This window comes from Lepidochelys kempii, chromosome 12 (assembly GCF_965140265.1).
Source record: "Lepidochelys kempii isolate rLepKem1 chromosome 12, rLepKem1.hap2, whole genome shotgun sequence".
Classification (NCBI taxonomy): Eukaryota; Metazoa; Chordata; order Testudines; family Cheloniidae; genus Lepidochelys; species Lepidochelys kempii.
Genome location: NC_133267.1, coordinates 23,793,277 through 23,818,162, shown reverse-complemented (window position 1 = coordinate 23,818,162; position 24,886 = coordinate 23,793,277). Strand labels below are relative to the sequence as shown.

General features: G+C 45.4%; 1 long non-coding RNA gene across 2 annotated transcripts in view; it reads left to right on the top strand.

Annotated features, from left to right (window-relative positions):
* The first annotated feature begins 6,475 nt into the window (after positions 1-6,475).
* LOC140896295 (uncharacterized) overlaps positions 6,476-24,886 on the top strand; it is a 60,638-nt gene continuing 42,227 nt past the window's right edge. For both annotated transcript variants that reach the window (XR_012154505.1, XR_012154506.1), the window contains exons 1-2: positions 6,476-6,587; positions 9,516-9,603. This is a non-coding gene — a long non-coding RNA (uncharacterized lncRNA). The remainder of the gene's footprint in view (positions 6,588-9,515; positions 9,604-24,886) is intronic.

The following is a 24,886-nucleotide window of genomic DNA, read 5'->3' as shown; positions in this document are numbered from 1 at the left end:
TCAAGTCAATTTTTCTCCCCTTCGTTGCAGGGAGGAAAAAAAGCAACTTTTAAAAATGCCCATTCCAATCAGAAGATAAAAAGGAGTGACAACAGCTTCCCCTGGAGCTTGCTCACTCACTAGCCAAAAAGATCTATAAATCTTCAGCCAAGCAACAGCTTCTTACACAAAAGAGTGTCGGTGAAATGAAAGACTCTTGTACTACTAGTGAAAATTACAGCATAGTATCAGATGTGGCACTACTAAGTGATGCCTTTAGTCGGCTGAAGGCCCAAACCACCTGCTTGGCTCTGTGTGTTGCTGCCCTCCATGCCTGCACGTAGTGGAAGATCAGCCAGAATCTCCAAAGCAGCTCTGATACACATTTTCAGGTTTGATAAAAAGCCCTGTGTGATGTTCTGCGGGGGAGACAGGCCCTTCACAGGTAGCGTGTGCGAGCTCATGAGCATTGCTATCCAATTTGGCAAGTTTTTTCCCTCTATTGATTAAAATTAAGTTATTGCAATTTGCAAGATTTTAGGATTACTCCTTTGAGAACCCTGGGCTTGATGCTAAGAGATGCCAAGCAGCTGCAACTGACCCAACTGCAGTGGGAGTTGCAGGTGCTCAGAACGTCTCAGGGGTTCCATGCCAATCTCCAATATTAGCACTGCCAATTTAGGGTCAGCTTCTGCTAGCCTCACTCAGGTTGAATGTACTTTGTTCCATAAGCAGGTCCACTGATTTCAGTGAATTCACAGGGTAAGGTACAGCTTGGTGTGCAGGTGGCAGAATCTGATCCATATGTGTAACATATAGCACAGTGACCAGACCTTTGTTGTGTAACCTTTATAGAGTAATTTTTATAGGGATCAATACTGTGAGGTGCTGAGTGCCCTCAACTTCCATGAGAATAAGCTCTGACCTGGCCTATCGTGCTGTCAGGGGACAGGGGCGCTGCCAGTGTACCAGTTCTGCTGCTGTCAGTATGCCTGCTGATGACAAAGCCAGACTGCTGGTTTTGTTGCCGTCAGTATCTTTACTGTTCTATTCAACTGGGACAGTGACAGCAAACAGACGCTAGTCCTCTGCCATTCTTCCTGGGCAGACTCCCAAGTTCCTGCACTGGTCAGACATCTCAATGCCATTAGCATTCCCATGCTTGTTGGGACTGCTGACCATAAACAGGAATGTGGGGGGGCAGCAACAGAGCTTTAGAATGAAACCAAAGGTAGTAAAATGTGGAAATGCGTTCGTGCTTTAATCCTCCTCTTGCTTTTATCATCAGTTGCAGAAAACAGGAGCTGATAATGACAAAGTGGGAGAGGAGAGAGGAAATGAAGCATCAAAGCACCAACCTTTGGTGGAGGCAGCAGGAGTTATATGACAGGAGACGTGCACAGGAGACAATTGTATCCTGTCTGGGACTAGCCTGTGTTGTAGTCAACAATTTACCCTCTGTTTCCTTTATGGGTATGCAGTACAGTACAGGGGCCTGATGCAAAGTCCACAGAAGCTGCACTGAATGGGAAAGACTCCCCTTGACTGCAGTGGGTTTGGATCAGGGCCCTGGAGATTTGTTGAAAGACCAGAGGAGAATGAGGCCGTATTTCAGAAAACTTTTCCTGTCTGAAGTTCATTTAGGGACAGCCCCTCCCCTGGGTGCGACATCGGAGTCAGCTCACTCATTTGTCACTCTGTTTTCCCTCATAGAGTTAACTCAACGGCTTCACCAGATACCCAGCGCTATTTGCTCTTACCCAAATCCCCTGAAGTCAGAGGGAATGGAGACAGCAGTGGACCAAGCTGAGCAGCCAAGAAAAGTAAATTATCCTTGGGTCACGTGGAGTGGCCACAGACAGCAAAGATGCTGATGAATCAGCGGTTCCACAGTCCTCTGCCCATTCAGAGAAAAATGTCTGTAAGCAAACATGAAGCTGAACAGAGCCAGGCTGCTCCCTTAGCATTGCTGAGGGGTCCCTCCTAGGCGCCACTGTGTACACAATGCTCATGGGACTCCTCCCACTGGGCTCAAACTGAGAACTGCTTGGGCCAGACTGTAGCTTTTAGCTCCTGACCTGCAGTGAGTGCAGCATGGAGTAAAACTGCTCCTTTGCTGTGACCCTCCCCATTCCTTCTACCCCCGAGCTGCAGGGACGCAGGCAGCAGTCCTTGAACTTCCCTGAGAGCAGGGACTGCAATGTCCTTGTGCTTTGTGTGGGGCCCTCGGAGCTCCTTGGGCCCTCCTCCCTGGCTTCACACAGCTGCGTGAGGGGTAGAGATAATGTAGTCCTTAAAAAGGCAACTCTCCTTCCCATCTTGATCAAACTAATTGCGTGGTAGGGCTGCATGCTCCCATGTAGCTCACAATATGGCAAGCCCCACAACCACCAGACACGAGTCAGAACCATAGAAGGGGCCTAGCCTCCACGTGATGTCACAGGATAGAGCGCAACGAATCTGCCAGCTCACAGAGGGGGTTTGGGTAATAAAATAGACTGCGAATGGCAAAAGCAGAGACTGTTGTTCTATTGCTTTCCTTCGGTTTCTGTCATTGGCTTGTTCCAAAAAAATGGATAGAGTCAGGGCAGGAGCCATTTCTGTGCAATGACACCATCATCCCCCGGCACAAAATAGTCCCAAACCAGGGTGCGTTCGGGCTTCCCGAGGCAGCAGTAACCGGGCCTCAGGCGGCAGCGTGCATTGTTGGAAGTTTAGTGGAGCCAATGGACAGGGCAACCATTATTATTTTAAATGATTTTTATTGTTATTGATGTTGTGGCACCAATGTGTTATTTGTCTAGACGCAGCAGTAGGCGCAGGGGTGCTGGACAGGAAAGAAGGCAGTGGGCCTGTGCTACGAGGGGGTCTGCCCCTTTAAGGCCTGGGGCTGGCCAGCACCCTTCAGTTAGCTTCACCCTGCCACACCTGGCCAGTGTGTGGGACTTAATAGGAAGAAAGCCCAGCAGTTGGGGGTGTCAGGGAAAGAGTGTGGAGTGACTGGTTCCCCTGGGGGCAAGCCTGGCTGAGGGCAGGAAGTTAGTGTGACTGGTCAGAGCTCTCTGTAGAGAGCTAGCTGAGGAGGAGACCCTGGGGGGGGAGGCGGGAAAGGGCAGGGCAGGGCAGGGTGTCTGTCCATTACAGACCTGTGTGGCTGCTCCTTCTCTTTTAGCAAACACCTGGGGAAGGAGCCTGCGCAAGCCCATGGCCGGTGGGCTGCGAGAAGGCCAGGATTTACCTGGAAATATTGTAGTCCCCTGGAGCTAATGGGCAGCGAAAAGGCCTGCTCCTGTGCTCTAGTGAGAGGGCTACTGTGGCCAAAGGGGAGAAGGACTGTCATGTGTCTGGATACAGGGGTGGAAGAACCCTAAGTGCAAAGCTTGTGGGTGTTGGCACCCTGGAAGAGACGGGACCAAATGTGACTTTGCTGGAGGGCTTAGTCACTGAAGCAGCCCAGAAGGTTTTGGAGGCTGGATGAAGTCATAGAAGATGGAGGGGAAACTGAGGCAAAGCTGCTGCAATGTTCCCCTATGTTGTGAGCATGTGCTCTGGGACAGTGAGTATAGTACAGCCTGTCCCACAGGGTTACAGCAAGAAGGCAGTGCTCTTGTCCACAGGACCTACAACCAAGCATACCATGTATAGCCAAAGGAGCGGAGATGGGATGCCAGAGAAGCATGATGATGGAGATCTACTGTGTGGTCTGTGCCTTATTAGTTGTATTCATGGGCAGCCAGTGCTGGAACAAGGCAGTCTGGAGCTTCAGACATGCCATGGTGTGAGGGTTCCCTGTGAATCTGCAGCGGAGGGTGACAGCAGGGGGCAAGGCAGGGGTGGCAGTCAAAGGAGTCCCCGTACCTAGCTCAGCAGCTGGGGTGTTTCTGTTTGGATCCAGGCCTACTACACTGCTCTTCTGCCACACACACTCAGGGCCCTCTCGTGGGGTGGTGTTCACAGCCCCCCCCCCACTTTAGTTGCAGTTAGTGCTGCATGGAGGTGCATTGGGTCATTCATCCCTTGCAGAGCTGTTACTTCAGGCTTAGGGAGGCCCGAGGGCATCAAGAGCCCTCTGTTCACATTTTTGAATGTCTCTTTGCTAGAAGCTTACTCTGAAAAAAATAGAACTGCTCTTGCAGTGAAATCTCACGCCTCTGGGAGAGCCTAGGCCTCAGTCCCGCTCTGTGCGAGGGTCTCTCTACGTACAGCATTGACTTCCGCCGTGCTGCTGCATAGCCCTGTAGGCATGACTGGTTGGTTTGGCTGATTATCACCCACCAGCCTGCCTGTCTCCACGGAGACCTGAGCACTGTCCCATCAGCAGCCAGGCTGGATGTGCTGCTTTATACGCACTGGCTCCCACGGCTAGACCACTTGCTTAAGGGATGAATGGGCCTTTTCACAACCCTGGCCGTGGGCAGCTGTGATAGAGTGGTTTTGAGTGCTTCCGAGGGGATAAATAAACACTGCTGCTGGTCTGCCATCATGTGAAACTGACGTTATTTGCAGCTTAGTCATTGTCTCTTATGCACTGGCATCATGTAACTCATGACCTATGCGCATAGCCACATGGCTTTTCCCTAGGCCACTGTTGATGTGAATGGCCAGTAGCTTCAACAGTGATTTACACCAGCTGAGAATCTGGCCTCATTGTCTAAAGAGCCCCAGGATACCATGTTGCTGGACCATGTTATACACCCATCAGGATCTCACAAGCAAAGGGTTTTGCTCCTACTGCTGCCTGGATTTAGGCCCCAAGGATACCTCTGCTGTAGAACATGTAAGTGAAAGGAAATAAGGAGCTGAACCCCAGAATGTGTATACAGTGTTTGGGATGTTTTCGTAAGTGACATATATGGGGTGAGACAATAGGCTGGATTTTTCAGATGGGTGCATGGGCCATTAGCAGCAGGGAACCATTAAGACTTAATGGGAATCGCACAACTAAAAACTTTGTGACACTGAGACGTTTCTTCACAGAAATAGCTGGAGTTTGGGATTTAGAGCCAACCACTCCTTGAAGCTTCAGGAAGTTAAAGAAAGCTGGATCCTGCCATCCCTCTGAAAGCAACACCTGACTACCAACCCTGGGGCTGGCCTCTTGTCAAGAAGGGGCTCAGGGTACAGGATACCACAGAGAATCTGAAACTGCAGGAGAGAAGTTGGGATTTATTGTTGACTATCAAGATAGGTTCTCAAACACTGGAGGACATAAAACTATTTCATAGGACAGCATAAATTACCATTTAAATAAAGTTGGCGATTTGGGTTACTCATTGGATCCCCAGTCACACTCAGCAGAAGGGGAGGAGGACTCTCAACCAAGCAGGAGTTTCTGAAAATCATAGCATGCTGCTCAGAAATTTCACTAACTCAGATAGTTCACAGCTACTTAGTTAAGCCGAGTCTTTTAAAAACTACAAATATCTTCACTAATCCACTTGGATGAAAGTGGCTATATTCAACTGCAAAGTATTACAATGAGAACTTTTTGGGGTGGGGGAATTTGGGGGGGGGTCAGTGAGGGGAGAAAGTGTTTCTACTTTGGTTTCAAAGTTCTCACCATATTGATCAATGACCCCCCCCATCACACTAGTATGGGAGAGCCTCACAATCTTTAATGTATTTATCCTCACATCTTTGTGTATAGGGTACTATTATCCTGATGTTATAGAGGGGGAATTGAGGCACAGAGAGGCTATGGGACTTGCCCAAGGTGACTGGGTATGAGGACAGTGAACACTAAGCACAGGCTCTATCTCAGGTTTGAGCCCAAAGCTCCTTCCATCCACACACACATTCATCTGATGTGGGTCTGTAAGTATGCAGCTCCTAGGACTCTGTAAGGGGCGAGGGGCAGCCCTGCTGTGACTCTGGTCCAAACCCTGTCATTTTGCAGTGTGGGCACAAGGCAAACAATAGACCCAAGTCCAAAAGTCTTTGTAGTGCAGTGTGGACACATGAGCACGGTTGTGAGACTTGGGTCCAGCAATTGTAAACCCAGGTTTACATTGCATTGTGGACACTCAGGCATGGGCTTGAAAACATCAAGGCCACAAACCCAGGCCCCACACACCCAGGCTTAGTGTGCAGTGTCGACATTCCTACAGAAGAGTGTGGCAACTTGAGGAATTCAACTCAAGACTCCCAATTCCCAGATTAGTTTTCTAACCACTGGACATCCTTCCTCTAAATACAACATCAGGTTTGGTTTGGGGGAGAAGTGTGTGTCTACAAGGGGAAAGACTTTTTGAATAAATCAAAGAAACAAGAAAAACAAGTTGTTCACCCATTATAGTGCATCCAACCCAGAATATACAGTGACATAATCTACCCGCAAGGAATCTGTAATTAATGCAAATGATTACCCTTCACCATGAAGAATCTCAGATGATATTGACTGGTTAATAATCTATGTGAAACTTTCACCTTGTTTACTGAGTGGCTGATGCGTCAGAATGATAATTAGGGAATAGTTAACTGCAGGATAAACCAACCTTCAGCTAAGATGTATGCTACAACCACCCTGACAGATTTCAGCCACCACAAACAGCTGACAGCTGCGAAGCTTTAAAGTGAGGAGAATGAAGGCAGAGACAATAAAGGAGCAGGTAGGAAATATACCTTAGTGCAGTCAGCTGCAAAGAGATTCCTTATTTTGTGTTTGCAGTAGTCTGACTCCCCCATGCAGTGTGATTTACCATAAAACCTGACTGAGGGGTTGGTGTCCATAGGACCACAATCAAGGCGTACACAGCTTCTTGACAGACTGTCAGTTCTTCGGCTGTACTGAGAATCAGTAACAGCGGGGTTTTCAAAAGTGATGAGGGGCCTCCTGTCCACCAATTTCAATGGGAGCTAGGTGCCTAGGTACGTTTGAAAATCCCATTATAAGTCTAATCCAAAACTCACTGAAGTCAATGGAAAAACTCCCTTTGCCTCTAGTGGTTTTGGCTAGGCTCCTAAAACTCTGTGGTGCAGTTCCCATCTCTCCCATTGACCTCTTGGGCAATTTTGTCCTCAGGCCACAGTTTTCTAACATGGCCAGGCTGGGTGCCCAGACTTTGGGCCTGTTTTTGTTTTTTTTCGAGGTGCTAAGCACCCATCACTCCCATTGACTTCTGCTGGAGCTGTATGAGCTCAGCAACTCTGCAAATCAGACCCCAAACCAGCGCCCAACAACTAAGGAACACAAAACCGAAGGGCCACTTCTGCAAATGACCTTAACCTTTCTGTTGTCCACAAGGGCTGTCATTTACTGTAGTTGGGGGGCAAGCTGACTCCCCCCAGACCTGCCCCCACAACTTTTAGGAAGCAGCCTTGGGTGGCACATTTGGCCTGGCCCCCCTGCCTTTGCAATAGGGGGCAGCCAGGCCAAATGTGAGGGAATAGCATTGCCACTCCATGTGCCAGATTGCAACACCACTTGCTCGTGATGGAAGGGCAGCCAGACCAAATATGCCACTCTAGGTCTATGAAGAGGAGGGGTGGCAGATTGTATTGAGCAGCCCCTGGCACCCCTGTCCCCACCTGCCAACCAGCCAGGAGACAGCAGCAATGAGAGCCTGGGCCAGAGATGGGCACAGAGTGAGCCAGGCCCCAATCCCTGCTAAGGCCAGCCACTAGTTCAATGCCTTCCCCCAGGCCCACTGTCCTCACTGCTCCATGGGATAGGACTGGTCTGCCACCTCCTTGTCCCCCTCTAGGCTGGGACTGGCAAGCTAACCCTCATGAGCAGTCATGGTCTCAGCAGAGAAGCAGAAGTGGGGAAGCTGGCACAACTTCGTCCGCCCCCTTCCACGCTCCTGGAATTTTTCTGAGCTAACACCTCTCTTCTCCTGCTCTAAAATGGGGATAACAGTCACTACCTACTTCATGGGGTACTGTGAGGTTTCTTTAATTAATGCTTGCAAAGTGCTTGGAGGCCCTCAGATCTCTAGTGCCATAGGAGTGGTGGTATTATTGCTACTATTACTACTAATAATCTTAAATAATGGCTTTACTGAGTCAGGCAAACCCAACATGCCTAAAACCCTTGGCAGAGATGCACAGAAAACTAACCTGGACGGTGTGAAGAGTACGTGACTCAGTTACCAGAATCTGCTGTTTACAAGTGGCAGGGAAGAGTATATTTGCTCAAATGAAAAAAGGTCAAGGCAGAGCCCCATTGCTGTTGGTTAATCAGTAATCTAAAGTACAACACAGCTTTACTGTAACAAACCAAGCCAGTCACCTTCCACACCGCCGCCGCCATCATTTCAAACTGGGGATTCCAGACGAAAGTAACAATTTTTTAAAAAATCCGTATTCTCAGGTATTGGTATTTTCACCCTCTCCAAAGCCCAATTAAAGGGCTGGAGAGGGTGAAACAAAGCTGGAAGTTGGGGGAAGGGGGGGGGGCAGGGGGAAGAACCTTTATTTTTCTCTGTCATTGTTTAACTTAGCCGACCAAAGAATAAAATATAACATAGGACAGTGTTTCTTTCATGGGAAATTCTCTTTTGAAATCAAATTTGGACGCAGTGAGAGTGGATTCCGCACCACAACCGCGTTGTCTGAAGGCACAGCAGTTCTGAATCTGGCCAATGTACAGCCCCCTCCCACTAACTTATTGATGTGTAATTTACAAAGCCATCTACACCACCTCTGAACCTGGTCCATAGGTCGGGACCCTGGTTGGCAGTTAAAATTCAAATGTGAGCATTAGCGAGCACCCTTCTTTCCCATTATTAGATGTGGGGGGGTGGAGGGCCCCCCCGGAAACATGTGCTTCTGAATTGTCTTCTGCCAATGATTGTCTTCGGTCCCCAAGCAGTACTTCAGAAAGGAGCTGGAATGCTCACATTGTGGCCTCTGTGCAAGCTGCAGTTAGTATTCACTGGGAAAGGGTTTCCAGTTAATGATACACCCAAACCTGTTAACAAAAAAAGAACTGCTTGCGCCAGAGGTCCAGCTAGTCACTGCCTGTCATTTGCAACGCTAATGTTCATGCCTTTCAACTACGTTAGAGAGACAAGGTGGGTGAGGTAATATCTTTTATTGGACCAACTTCTGCTGGTGAGAGAGACCAGCTTTTGTCTAGCTCTAAAGCTTGTCTCTCTCACCAACAGAAGCTGGTCCACAAAAAAGATTTAACCTCACCCACCTTGTCGCTCTAATGTCCTGGGACCAGCACAGCTACAACGACACTGCACACTTCAATTACACTGGCATCTAAAGTATTGCAGCCCACACAACTAGTCCTCAGAATTTACACCGAAAGCAAGTGAGGGATGTGAAGTATCAGACAACAGTGTGATAACAGAGACAACAGAGAGCCAAAAAGCAGATATATTACAAGGATCCATCTCCTCCAGTGTGCACCTCTGGCTGATTGTGAGTAGTGGCCTGTTTCTCTCATTGACATAAGGCATAGAAGGCGGAAGTTACATACACAAACATTTGCAAATACATCAGTGCACAACACAGATCCATTCATGTCGTCACTTTTGAATCAGAAGCCATAGAGGTTACCAAACTACAGGTTTTACCTTTCCCAGGAAAACAATCACCAGAGCCAGCGGTGGAGCATGCAGAAGAAAGCAGTGATGGGGCAGGAAGGAGGCTAACACGTCATGATCAGCACAGGTGAGCTTAGGGTCAGTCCCAATAAGTGCCCTACATTTTGGATATAGACCTGAAACTGGTCAGAATAACTTAAATATTTGAGGTTCCCCCCAACCCCAAGCTCTGCAATTCTCCCTCATAAGCCTCCAGCTCCATCGCCCTTCCCAAGCTGCCCCAGCTTCTTCCAAGCCTCAAGGTAGGTTAAGGGCTTGCTGGTGAATGGAGGCAAGGATTTCACTATATGGCAGCTCACATAGAATCATAGAATATCAGGGTTGGAAGGGACCTCAGGAGGTCATCTAGACCAACCCCCTGCTCAAAGCAGGACCAATCCCCAACTAAATCATCCCAGCCAGGACTTTGTCAAGCTTGACCTTAAAAACTTCTAGGGAAGGAGATTCCACCACCTCCCTAGGTAACACATTCCAGTGTTTCACCACCCTTATAGTGAAAAAGTTTTTCCTAATATCCAGCCTAAATCTCCCCCACTGCAACTTGAGACCATTACTCCTTGTTCTGTCATCTGCTACCATTGAGAACAGTCTAGAGCCATCGTCTTTGGAACCCCCTTTCAGGTAGTTGAAAGCCGCTATCAAATCCCCCCTTGTTCTTCTCTTCTGAAGACTAAACATCCCCAGTTCCCCTCAGCCTCTCCTCATAAATCATGTGTTCCAGTCCCCTAATCATTTTTGTTGCCCTCCGCTGGACTCTTTTCCATTTTTCCACATCCTTCCTGTAGTTTGGGGCCCAAAACTGGACACAGTACTCCAGATGAGGCCTCACCAATGTCGAATAGAGGGGAACAATCATGTCCCTCGATCTGCTGGCAATGCCCCTACTTATACATCCCAAAATGCCATTGGCCTTCTTGGCAACAAGGGCACACTGTTGACTCATATCCAACTTCTCGTCCACTGTAACCCCTAGGTCCTTTTCTGCAGAATTGCTGCCGAGCCATTCGGTCCCTAGTCTGTAGGGGTGCATTGGATTCTTCCGTCCTAAGTGCAGGACTCTGCACTTGTCCTTGTTGAACCTCATCAGATTTCTTTTGACCCAATCCTCCAATTTGTCTAGGTCCCTCTGTATCCTATCCCTACCCTCCCGCGTATCTACCACTCCTCCCAGTTTAGTGTCATCTGCAAACTTGCTGAGGGTGCAATCCACACCATCCTCCAGATCATTTATGAAGATATTGAACAAAACTGGCCCCCAGTACCGACCCCTGGGGCACTCCACTTGATACTGGCTGCCAACTAGACATGGAGCCATTGATCACTACCCTTTGAGCCCGACAAGCTAGCCAGCTTTCTATCCACCTTATAGTCCATCCAGCCCATACTTCTTTAACTTGCTGGCAAGAATATTGTGGGAGACTGTGTCAAAAGCTTTGCTAAAGTCAAGGAACAACACGTCCACTGCTTTCCCTTCATCCACAGAGCCAGTTATCTCGTCATAGAAGGCAGTTAGATTAGTCAGGCATGACTTGCTCACTTTGGGGTCTGAGCTCCAGAGTGCCCTTTAAATTTCAAAGAGGCCAAGGACAAGGACTCACTGGGCCCTGCTGTACTGGAGTGTACATGTGGGCCATCCAGTTGTCCACAAATGGACGTGGAAGAGCCAACGTTGGCCTTCCAGTTGTCCCTGATGAGGCCACCCCAAAGCTGAAGGTGGGGAGATAGAAGGCTTCTGGCGTCCCTTTAAAAACAATACACCGTGAAGAAAGTGTGCAAGGGCCATTGAGGGCTCATCACACCAGGCCAGGCTAAGAAGGGAAGAAAGCCCATGTAGCTGGACTTTTACAAACCTCAGAAAGTGGCTTCTCTCCCAATTTCTCCTGGACTGCAGAAAAGGAGGGATTCGGAATCCATCACTAACTTACTGTCTGCCTAACTGGCGACATGCTGGTGTCATTGACATGAGGTAGGACCATGGTCAGGGGAAAGCAAGGGTGGCTGGTGCGTTCCTGTCACCTCCAGCTGCACTATTGGCCCCTTAGGACTACTAGCAGCCACTGCAAATTAAAATGGCCCCCAGGCTGGAGTATTTGTGCTGGAGAATTGGCCCAGCACTGCTTATGCAGAGCTAAGGGATTGCCAAGGAGACTGATGCCCACCTTTGCACAGTCCTCTCCTTGCACCAAAGTGTGCTGTGCTGAGGAGCTGGGCCAGCGCGTGCTGGTTTAAACGTCACTGAGAGGAGAGGTGAAATGCATTCCCACATCTCTGGTGCCTGGGTTTGGTGTGCAGTGGGACATGTCAGGGTTACCTGGATGACAAGCTGAGCAGTGAGTGTGCCTCGCTGGCAGCCTTTGCTGAACATAACGCCACATGTGAAGGCACATGCTCATTACTGACCATCACAGATATTCAGCCCCCAGCCCCACCCAAGGCCTGGTGGAAGAAAGGCTATGCCTGAACTCTCCCACAACCGTCTGTCAATTTTCCCCTAAAGTCATCATTGGTTTTCACTGGATGGCACAAGTGATACCATGCACACATCACCACGGATCAGAACACTGCCGTCACATTGCTGAAACCTGCAACCTACTACATCACACGAGTTAGTAATGTCAGTGCGCCTAAAGCTGAAACTTTGCCCCTGGCACGTATGTTGATGTACGAGGGACGACTCAGAAAATGACAGAGAATTCTGTGCATGTGTTTTTCCATAATTATTGTGCTTTGCTGCATCTTAGCATTTACTAGTGTATGAATTCAGAATTGGCTATTGCTTGAGTTTTAATGAAATCCTCGGCAGTTGACTTCCTCATCCATCAGCTTCATAGCCTCAATGGAGGCTATAAGTATGGCAAGCATCTACAGGATCACATTTCAACAGACATGGGCCCGAACTGCAACATTCAGATCGAGCACAGCCCCAAGAGTTAGAGGCCTTCGGATCCCTGGCTGTGATTCAGGCTTATCTCAAGTTCAGTGTATATGGGGACCTCCCTATTTGGAGGCCAAAACTGGAAGTGTTGATCAGCTGTAATTCCCCGTGCCTTCAGGCCTTGGCTACAGAATAGACAGAAGTTACAACTCTGAAACAGCCGATATGTCATTTGATCAACAGGCTTATGCTTGTTTTGACCATAGATATTGTGCATGCGCCCCAGCAGGGTGCAATGATTAGTGTCTGAGGATAAGAGGAACTGGGTATATAATATTCTGGTGAGAGTGAGTTACCGCTGTGCCAAGCCGCAGCAGAGTATATGGCTCTGTTGAGCTCAGGAAGCCCCATGTGTATTGTTCAAGATGGAAGCTATCACAAGAGCCCAAGTGTGACCTTGTTGCAGAGCAGAAGATAAGAAATATGGACTCAGGTTTGTCTAAGTGCCAAATTCTGGGGGGTTTGCTCATTTTTCGCCTTGTTCTTTCTCATTCTCGTTTCATTTTTGAGCTAGTCAAGGGAAAGAGGGAAGAAAGAGTCATCAACTCCTCTCCATAGGGTGGTGAGTGTGTAAATGTCTGTTCTTCCCTCTACTCCCTGCATCGTAGGGCGAGAAGAGAAGGAACCCTTGAGACATTTATGGTGAGTGACTTGGCCTGTGATTTCTGCCTGATAGTGTTTGCTATATGTTTGCGTTCCTTCAGAACTGAGAGTGCCAAGTGGTTCTGAAGGAACGCATAAGGTGTGCATATCGCTATAGTAGAAGTTGAAATGTAACTTGGAAAGGTTACTGAAGACACTAGCAGCTGAATGAAAGTTAGGAACAAATTTTGTACCAAATGCTGAAAAGCAAAAAGAGGTATTTCGTACATTTGATCCAGAGCAGAATTATCTATTTCTGTGATAGGAAAAACAACTTTGTGCAGCAAAGATGGCAAATGGTCACCCTCTGAGACAAACTTTGTGAACTTTTATGACTTTGCACCTGTTGGAAGTTTGACATTTCCTCAGAGAAATGGCCCAATTTGTGCACTTTTTGTGGCAAAATAAGAGTTTTCTTTTTCTGAAACTGCCTTTCATTTTCCTGAGAAAATAGAAATTAAGAACGTGAAATATTTTGGTTTCCTGAGATTCTCCAGGATGATTTTTCACCACTTTTACAAAGACCAAGATTTTTCTTTGGGTAGTTTCAGAGGGTACATATGTCCTGATGAGTGTTAGAGAGGGGACTCAGGGGAAATTAATGTGGTTTTAGGGGTTCTCTGTTTTCTACAGAAAAATTAACAATATACATTTTTCACAGTTGCTTCTTAAATGACCCCTTCCCTAGTTTAGAACATATATTAAGCGGTGCATTAAAAACTCCACATTTTTATGCTCAAAGAGATGTGTGCACAAGTTGGGTAACTGAATAGGTGTAGAGCCCTGCAAATTTGGAGTTATCTGCTTTATATTTGCAGATATCCGTGGACCATGTTTGCAGCTTGTGAATCTGATGCAGATACAAATTTTGTATCTGCCCAGGGCTCTAAAAATGTGATTACTTGTGGGTGAAATAACAAATTTTGTGCCTGCAAATGCCTCTTTGAGAGCAAACTTGGCTACTGTTTGGTGCTTCTTTGAAAAATTGACACTAACTGAAATAATCCTCCTCAAAGACACCTAAAATGGATACTGACGGCTTTGATGGAATAATGCACGCTACAGGGGTGTGATTTCCTAAAGAACACAAACATGTTGCACGTTAATTGGTTGTTATAGACCCTGCTGGTGTGCACGAGGGACCTGTTAGTATGCACCAGCAGTCTACACAGATCAATTAATATGTGGTATGTTAGTGCACTTTAGAAATCACACCCACATTGAACACATCACCTCACTGTGTAGACATACCCTAATATCGCACCAAGAGTTTTAAAAAGTTTCCCTGTCCAGGCAATGTATGTATAAGGATGTTTTTCTAGGCAGCCTCAGTATGAGTGAGGAGTGCTCTACAATGCTGGATGAGTTAACGTGTTGTTATTCTTACCAAGCATGACAACTACTGTCAAAAAATCAAGTGCAACCTGTTCTAATGTAAACTAATTTCAGATTGCCCCTGGCGATCCCAGCAACCTCACCAAGCCAATTTTTTTGCCAATTTCCCTGCCGCCCTTTTTTTTTTAAATGAGATGTGTTCTCTGTTTTAAGTCAGGGCATTTCCTCTTCTCCATCTGACAGTACCACCCATTACCTATTCTGAGACATGCTGTGCACCTCCTCCCACGCATTATAATTAGTAGATTGAAGCTTCAGGGAGGTTTTTCCAAGGGAATCAGCTAGTGCAGGATTTAGCCAAAAGCCTATTCAGAAGGGCATCCCCACATAATCACTAAGCAACAGAGCCCTGTACTCTGCAGTGGGTCCCGATTTGTATCTAGGGGCAATTCCAGATACAGGTAATTACCTACAAAGCACTGTATTGCCTTGACCCAGGTAGCTCTAAGGTTGTCCTTTCTCCAATGGTTTAACGTAGTAGTTTTGGTGAACTAAGCGCTTACTGCCATCTGTTCCTAGGTCTGAGCAAATGGAGACAAATAGAGACGCATTCTCTAGTGAGAGGCCTGGAGCTCTGAACTTTACCCCAGAGCCCAAGTAGGAAGCAACTATGCTTGTAATTTGGAGGTGCTAAGTAGGATAGCTTTGGGTGGGGAGCGTTGGAGGAGCAATAGGCTGGTTAGCTGAACATAGCTCCTAGATGGGTGTGTTTGCTGGGTGTGCTATAAATTACTAGATGCACAACTGCATTAAAAGGAGGTTTTTCTTGTAGCACCTGCACAGGCTGCTAGTGCTCTGCTAAGGCTACAGAGGCATTTGTATGCAAAATAAGATGCTGGGCTAAAACTGAACAGACGTGAGTTCACCCAGACGTTAACTTTGGACTGCTGGGGGTGTTTTAAAATTTAAAATTTACAATCACTTTGGCCATTCAGGGCCAACTTTTTGGCTCCATTAACACAAACACAACTCTTGCAGATGGAAGGCCTGATGCCGGCCTCATTCTGCCTGCTTTGTGCTGTTCTGGCAGCACGACGCAAGCAGAAAGCCAGTTTAGCAGGCCACTTGGGGCTCCAACTCGAACCAGGACTTGAATTGGCTCCTGCTCTCCCAAGCGTTGGAGGGCAGTAAAGGTGGTGTGAAGGCTCCTTACCCCTTAGCTCATCACGGGTGAGTACTGAGCCATAGTATCCCTTTGTACACAGTGAAGACTGCCTGTGCAATGCACATGGGTATGTGAGCACACAAGCTAACTCCCTGAGATACGTATACAAATGCAGCTTTGTGCTAGAGATGGGCCATAGGCTCCTGTTTGGCCCTGGATGTAAAGTAGCAGACCAGAAGCCAGCGTGTGACGTAAAGACTGAATTAGGGTTTGGGTTTAGATGCCAACCATTCCAAAGCTCATGAGCTATTTTCACAAGATTTTAGGCCAAAGTGGTAGATTCATTAGAGAGCATCTAAACGCACTCGATTTCTACCATTTTAGTCTGAAATCTCACAAATATGACTGGTCTTGTGAGACTTTGAGCATAGCCAAACTGGAACCATAAAACTGGACCTTTCCAATAGTGGATCTGACCCAAAGGGGAAGGTTTGGATCCGAGGAGTCATATCAGAAATGCCCACAGTCCTTTCGAGGGGCATTTTTCTGTGCACAAAAATGGCGGCCTATTTTGTGGTTGTATGAAAGGAGGTCAGCTGCAACTCTGACCATGAAAAATAAAACCTTGAAGAGAAAAAAAAAAACCCACCCTCTTTACTAGCCTGCACTTGTATTGCACCAAATTCTCTCATGTTGAAAAAAAAGTACGAAGTGGGAAGTCATTGGCTGGCGATAGCATCTGGATAATTGCTTCCATTATTTTTCAATGAAAATTAAATCCAGCCAGGTATCCCACTTTGATCAATAGCTGCCATGTGGACAGCTGCTTTACAAAATAGCTATTATAACATTAGGCTGTGTTGCCTCTCTGTTAATGCTCTGGCTAAGCCATCTCAGCAGGGGACAGACCACTTGTGAGGGGTTTATGTGAGGCTCCTAGCAATGGATCCTGTGCTGGGGTAGGTGATTTCTGACAGACAGTAGGCAAAGCAGGTCAGAAACAGTATAACCAGAACACGTCTGTGCCCTCCCAGGTTGGAGGTCCCTGCTTCCCAAGCCTAGCCTTCTAGCCTCCCATTGTTGCCAGTTCATGACCCTGGCCTCAAGCCAGCAACCAGCAGGGTCAGTGGGCCAGTAGGGACTTGGGGGCCAGTGGCCAAGAGTAGAGGGCAGTAGAGTGCATTGTTGCCAGCCGACTAAGAAGGGACAAACTCTGGCACTGGGAGTGGGGCTCAAGGCTAGGGACTTGGATGGTATTTCATTAATTTGAGAGGAGGGGGGTGGAGAAGGAGCTGGGGCTCCTGCTAGCGGCTGAGGAAAGACAGAAAGGGCCCGCTCCTCAGTGAAGAGCACTTGTCTGTAAAGTGGGTGGATGGTTAAGTCAATATAAGTGCTTAAACATTTGCCAAAATACACGTTTACACAATGGACTATAATAGTCAATTGAGTTTCCCTAGGGATAAATTTGGCCCAGAGAGTCTAAGTATAACATCAAGAGGCTCTAGACACTACAGTCATAGTATGGTTTGAGAGCCAGCCAGTATGTGTCAGGGTCCAGAGTAAAGGCAAAGGAGTCTGCTTTTCACCCACTGCTCCAAACTGGCACACTCCCCTGCCCACCTGAACTCTGCTCCAATTGCAGGGGCCTTGCTTGATCCACTGGGCCCATTCCCAGCCAAGAAAGTTCCTGCAAGCCCTATAAATCACTCCCTTTCCATGGAAGGCAGGACTCTGGAAATGTTTGTTCAGCGCAATGATGGACAGACTCCATGGGGGGATTTATAGGGGCTTGCTGAGCTGGGATAAGGCTTGGCAGATGAGGTATGTCCCCTGTAACTGTAGTTGGACCTTGTAATTGCAAGTGAGGGGGAAGGCGAGATGGTTCCAAGGAGCGCGTTAACAACTGTACTTGCTACTTGAATACTTGTGCAGACAGTATTTGGCAAGTCCTACTAACTAGAGGAAGCCTACATTATCTAGTCATCTTTCAATGTAACCATGTTCATGTGATTCAGCAGACATAGTTTTGTTATGGATTTATAGTTCTAGTTAGCAAAGTATCAAAAAGGCATTTATTGGTGATACAATGAAATGGAAGGGGACGAAAGGTGGTTAATTTATTACCAACACTCCTCATTTCATTTACGTTTTCCAACAAGGCGTTTTCACATGCTCTTTATGTAAAGGCCAAAATGATCTCGTACATGTAGGACCACCTTTAAGACTTTTCAGCCACCTTGTTGAGATAGAGAGCAGTCCAGCTACACAGATTCCTTTTATACCATTCCCACACAGGCCAGCAAAAGGAGACCAAGGAATTGCTTCTAAATTGTCTCATGAATCCAGGGACTCACAAAAGCTAGTCAGTGTCCCATTTCTGATCTTCGGGGTTTTTGATTTCCCAGTTTAGCGAAATGAAATGATCCCCTTCTCATATTCTACCATATCTTGAAAACCATACATTTTCTGTGGAGGAAAGTTCTATGCTTGTACCAATTTTAGCTTCTGAAAGTGTTAAAACATAAGATTATCTTGTATGTATCTGACAAATCACCAGGGCAGAATGCTACCTTCCAGCAGTGCCAGAAGTTAATTTTGTAGACTTTTGGTTGGAAGCTAAGCAAAGCATTTTAATGGGACTACTCATGGGCTTAATTTTAAGCACATGCTTAAGTGCTTTACCAAATCAGGGTCTACTATGCCACTGTTTGTTGTTTAATTTGTTCTGAGGCAACATTTGGGCTCATAGGGAGAGCCATCTAATCATGGTAAATTTGCCATATACCCAGCCAACCATGTGTATCTGCATATTTAACATTAGCTGGAGCTTCACTAGTTAGTTCATACTTGTAGGGTCCATAGGGCTAGTACGTGCACACCTGGTCATTGATGCATTACTGAAGTATGACATACTGAGTCACACTCCTGTTTTCTTGACAACTACACAACTCATTTTGTTATTTGCTTATTATGCACCTACTGTCAAGAGGCTTGGTGTCCAGTTTGGAATCTGTCAAGAAAGTAAAACACTCACCTGTTCATCTTCATTGTATCTATTAGGGTCTCTCATTGATGTCATGTCTGAAAGCTGCTGAATCACGTCCATTCATTGGTAATTATGTGCTATTATGCATTGGAGGTTCCAGTGTTTGCCATTATAGCACTAAACATGCAACTTATTTTTGAGAATAATTGCAAGGTAAATGCACCATTTCTTGATGCCTCTCTCTGAGGCTCACCATAGTGCTATTCACTTAACTCATTTTATGATTAGTCTGTTGATCTTTTTGTTACAAATAGTTTTTAACTATCGTGCCTCAGATTGTCTTTATACCTCTTCGCTCCTATCTCTCAGCTGCTATTCCTTGCATTCACTCTAGCTAAAAGATAGAACAGTGACATTTGGCAGCTCTGATGTTAAGGTGATTCACAACCAGTAACCAGTGTTTATTTCTGTCTTTACCTCTCTTCCTGGGTTAGTCAGTTTGTTGAATACACAACCTTCCTTGTTGTGATATATAGGGTCCTATTAAGAAGGTTTCCAAAACCGCTTGTGGGCTGATCACAACGGATCATTTTTAGCCTCTCTTAACTTCAAGGTATAATTGTTTCCTTTTACAATAAAGATCTCACTACGGCAAGAAATCTTAGCAGTTCTGAACTCTCCCCTATCCTTCGTATGTACATTTTTTTCATATTGGAAAGAGAATAAAATGGATAAAACAGGTTGATTCAGAGCATTCAAAATAAAGTTTCCACCAGAGCATCTTTTTACATATGGTCTGAGTGCTCAGCTGTCCTTCTAATAGCGTGAGCATCCCCATCTCCCTTTCCCTCTAGAAAAAAACCTAGACATGAGCCTAGAATCAACCACCCAGCTTCAAATCCTCCCCAAACCATGGGCAAGTTCAGCTCAGTGAGAGCTGTAAGGGAGTTTTGTGGCTTGGCCTCCTTCTCCGAAAAAGCAAATGACATTCAAGACATCACACTGAAGTTAGCTAAAGCCTGAAGTCCTTATTTAGCCAAAGCTACCACTGAGATCAATGGGCTTTTATTTATGGATTAGATGATTTATCAAACTATTGTTATAAAATCAGTTGCGCAGTCAATCCCATTATCTATCTAAGTGTAAATTCCATTTTCATATACTCATCAGTGGGTCTTCTGCCTATGTTAGGATCAGGCCTGGAGTACATCACTGTAGCTAGTAAAGAAGAAAGCAGTGAAGGAGCAACTATGTATAAAAAAAGTGAATTCATCTTGCTGTAGCTGTGGCTGGCATACAGTAACCTTTAAAAAAGTAAAGTTGACATGGAGTGTAAATAAGTGAACAAATGTGTTGTACTTTCTGGATTAACAGAGCGAATAGAGCAGATACAGCACTGTAGAAAGGGAAAATCAATACAGAAATATTCAATCGGTGTTACTCTTTAACATAGTAACTTCATTGCCTTTAACATCAATGGTATCCATTTGGGAGAAGCAAAATACCAATTAATGGTGATGATGTTGCCTGAAAGGTATTCTGACAAGGTTAGTGACAGCCATGTCAGACAATGCCGTGTTTGTGAAAGGAACAAGACATAATAACAACAAAGCACTTGTTTAAAGTATATTGTCATCTACCTGATCTTTGAGGATCTCCGTGTACTGACTCAGTTACTGGAACTGCCCCTCTTTTACATCTATACTGGTGTTCTAGGGCCTAGTTTCCCTTTTTGAAGGCATTAATCTTCAATATCACAGTGTGCACCTGGTGAAAGGGAAACAGGAAAATTATTGCAATTTGCCTCCCATGGTTGCTGGATAAAGATTTCTCCCTGTATAGTGTAAATCATTTACATGTTAACAAGCATTTAGCATCTATAATCGACTCAAAATATTAGACTGTGATTTCAAAGGCATCTAAAGAAGTGAAGTGTTTAGTTCGCACTGAAATTCAATATGATTTCAGCACCTTCCTTCGCCATATTTACTACCTGCATTTTTAAAGTGTCCATCATCAGAATTTCTGAGTGCCTACACAAAATAATACATATTTTACAAATAATTTAGGGGGATTATTTACAGGAAGGGGAATTAATATAACACACAGATCCTCCTCACAGCAAGTTGCTAGAAAAGGGGGCTGTAAACCACGACTCGTGAGTTCTATTCTTGACTCTCACATTATCTGACTTTGTGATCACTATATTTCTCGCCCCCTTCTTCTCTGGGGGTGAAATTTACCCTGTTCTGATGTCCAGAGCAAGAGCTGTATAGCACTTGGGGTCTGCTTAAACCCTAGTTTAAGGATTTAAGGGCTGCATGAGCCTTGTGTGAGCCCTCTGCATAGGGGTGAATTCCCCCATGGACAGTCCCATTGGAGTCACTGGAAGTACTTGTATGCGAAAGGTACATTTTGGCCTCCAGGCCCAAATCCTCAATGATATTTAGGCACCTAACTCACACTGATTTCAATGAAGTCAGTGGGAGTTTGGCACCTAAGTACCTTTGAGGATCTGAGACAGAAGGCTTTTTCCTATAAATCTATGTATCAAATGGGCATCATATACAGACCCCATAGAGCTATAACAAGTTCATATTTGGAACCACCATGAGCTCTTTGGATCAAAGGCACCATGTACAGTAAATAGAAAGCAGTAAAGTTCTGGAGTTCCAGGCTTTAAAACAAATGATTGAGAGGGTAGTAGGAAAAGATTTGTATATCTGCAGGTCTTGTGTCAAATTTCCCTACACAAATGTGGGCGTCACAGTGATGTATGTGATAAACGAAAATGAATGCAGCCATATCCTGTACAGAGTACAATGTGTATATTGCCACACATTCTGCTTCTGCTTTGGCAGTCCAGCTGGAACTGTTCATGTGAGTACCTCCTGTGTCATTCATTTCCAGCTATATCCCCTTTAGCTTTACTACGGTGGTGTGAAAACGCTTTTATTCTTATACAACCAGTGCATTGCACAATTAAGCCACATTATTTCAGCACACTCTTTCTCCTGCAGTATTGGTCATAGTTTGAACAAAAATGCACATGAACTCTACTAGTGTGCTAGCGTATTGGTTATACAAGGGGCCGACCCCGCATTGGCTTGGGCAGAGCAAAAGCAGGCTAGGGGAAATGTCTCACACTGCAGCTGGGCAAGGGACAGGGAAGACTGTTTCTGGGCCAGATGGAGCTACACCGATTTACACTTACAGTGGTTTAGCCCCCTTAGAGTCCTGTCACAAAACCCTTTGGGCCTAATTCTGCCCCTCCTGAAATCAGTGGCAAAAGCCACGTTGACTGCAATGGGAGCAGAATTGGGACTCTTCATAATTAGAGGTTTATGGCTAAATAGCCTATTGTGTATCGCCGGTGCGCTCAATGCTCTGTGTCCAGGGGAAGCTTTGGCTGCTGCTTTTATGCTCAGTAGAAAATGGATTAAAATGAGTTGTTTGAATTTCAGTTGGTTGTGTATGTGGCAATCTAATGGCATGTGTAGTGTGACATGATCCATTCGGTAGCAAAAAATGCAGGTAATACTATACAATTGCTGAGATGTTATCACTTTATGATGAAGCATTGTCCTGCTAATGTGTATGTGTATTTGCATTATTGGGGGGGGGGGAGAAATCCCTGAAACCACATGTTTGAAGAATTTTGTATCACATAAAAACATTTAGAAATATTTATATAAGATGATTTTATCAACAGCTTTTTTTAAAGCTTGATAATTATATTTTCAATCAATTCCTACTTTTATAATCAATTGTATTTTCTATTAGCACCATCGAATTCACACTGGCATCAAGGGAAGTTTGACTACTGACTTCAGTTAGGAGCTGGGATGAGACCCTATCTTACCAAATGCCTTTCCAGTATGAAACCATTATATATTTTTAAAAGATGTTGCTAAACAACATTTCTAAATAAATCTTCATGTGTACAACACCATCATGCTTAGAATATATGTTGTAATAAGATCTGATCCAGCAAAACACTTAAGCAGATTAATAGTCCTATTGAACTGGACTACTCAGAAGCTTAATTTTTAAGAATGTGCAATGCACTTAGGTGCAGAAAGTTAAGTACATAATGGCTTGATTCTTCACTCAGAGGCATTTTATACTTAATTGGAGTTGGACTTTGTGAGAATTATTCCTGATTTGTAGTGGAGTAAGCAAGAAGAGACTCTGGACTTGTGAGTCTTATTGTCTATTAAAATGAGTGATGAAGCTCATTGGAACAACTGGAAAGAAGCTTGGCACATGATATTGCTCCTCTATCACCATTCCCTGCTTCGTTCCTCAGCCACTTTGCAGAGTCTTTCATTTCAGTGGGAGTTAGGATCCTAAATACCTTTTGTGGATCTGAGCCTCAGAAAGTCCATGTGTCCCTGGAAAAACAATCCTGTGGTTTCCCATTTATTATATACAGGTATTTGATTAGGAAGAGTAAAATTTTCCCTAGTGTGGCTCCAGGATGCAAGAACCTTCTAGTCACTTAAGCTCCACCATAGGGCAGAACAGCTGAGTGGGATGTCTGGGAAGGTGTAAGGATGCTGGTTCTGGTGGGACCCAACGGAGAGTGCCAATTCAGGACAAACTGATTAAAGTAGGGCAAGGCAGTGATTTCTGTGCACACCAAGGCAAAACAAACCAGCCAGACAGAGAGGCCTTTGGTTTTACCCCACTGACTAACCACAAGTCACACAAGCAATTCCCTTAGACACTCCAGTTTCCCAGTATCACCACCAGTGCCACTTGTTATGGGGATGAATGGTTATGAAAACCAATACCCCAGTAAAAGAAAAAAAGGTTCTCCTGATCCCAAAGGACCAAGCCTCAGACCCAGGTCAATATACAAATCAGATCTTACCCAAAAATCACGGTGTTGCCAATCCTTTAGAATCTAAAATCTAAAGGTTTATTCATAAAAAGAAAAAGATATAGGTGAGAGCTAGAATTGGTTAAATGGAATCAATTACGTACAATAATGCCAAAGTTCTTGGTTCAGGCTTGCAGCAGTGATAGAATAAACTGCAGGTTCAAATCAAGTCTCTGGAGTACATCCATAAGCTGGGATGGGTCTTTCAGTCCTTGGTTCAAAGCTTCAGTGTAGCAAAGTCCCTCCAGAGGTATGAAGCAGGATTGAAGATCAGATGGAGGAGCCGCAGCAGCTTTTTACATTTTCTCTCCATGTGTTTTTTCTTTCTTTGTCCCAAAGACAAGCGGTCCATCACATGGCCTGGAAAAACCTCAGAGTTCTGTTCTTAGGCAGGTCCCTGCATACCTTGCTGAGTCACAAGGTGTGTCTGCCTTCTCTCAATGGGTCAGTTGTATATCTGATAGTCCTTAATGGGCCATCAAGCAGGCTAGGCAGAGCTGACACCAACTTGTCTGGGGTGTCACCCAGAAGCATAGCATAAATTAGAAATACAGACAGTATAGAGCCAATATTCATAAATTCAACTACAAAAATGATACACACATACAGACAGCAAAATCATAAGCAGCAAACCATAACCTTGTCTTAGACACCTTATTTGACTCCCTTTATACAAGATTTGGTGCCACTACAGGACCTTGGTTGCAACAATGATCAATACGGTCCCCGATTATGCCAATAACGTCACAGAAGGGTGGTCATTGGACCGGGCCATAAACAGGATAATTGATTATGCAAGTAGCTTAGAAAGGCTGAACTCACTGTTAGACCTGTAGACCCTGAGTAGGAGGGTGGATTTGGCTTCCACATCCTCCCCATGTTTTACTTGCACAGTGCCTGATCATCAGGTTTTATGCAGTGAAGTGAATTGCACCCTGAATTATAGGGTTTCACTCCTGCAGAGCTACAAAATGATTGCATTAAACACCATTGAGAAATCTCCAGCACAAAACTCATCTCCCAATGGCAAGAAGCTGTTGTTATTTTACCTTCTAGCAACATGTAATACAGTGAAAGAAATGTTTCAGAGCAGCAGCCGTGTTAGTCTGTATCCTCAAAAAGAAAAGGAGGACTTGTGGCACCTTAGAGACTAACCAATTTATTTGAGCATAAGCTTTCGTGAGCTACAGCTCACTTCATCGGATGCATTCAGTGGAGCTGTAGCTCACAAAAGCTTATGCTCAAATAGATTTGTTAGTCTCTAAGGGTATGTCTACACTACGAAATTAGGTCGAATTTATAGAAGTCAGTTTTTTAGAAATCATTTTTATATAGTTGATTGTGTGTCCCCCCCACACAAAAAGCTCTAAGTGCATTAAGTGCATTAACTCGGCGGAGTGCT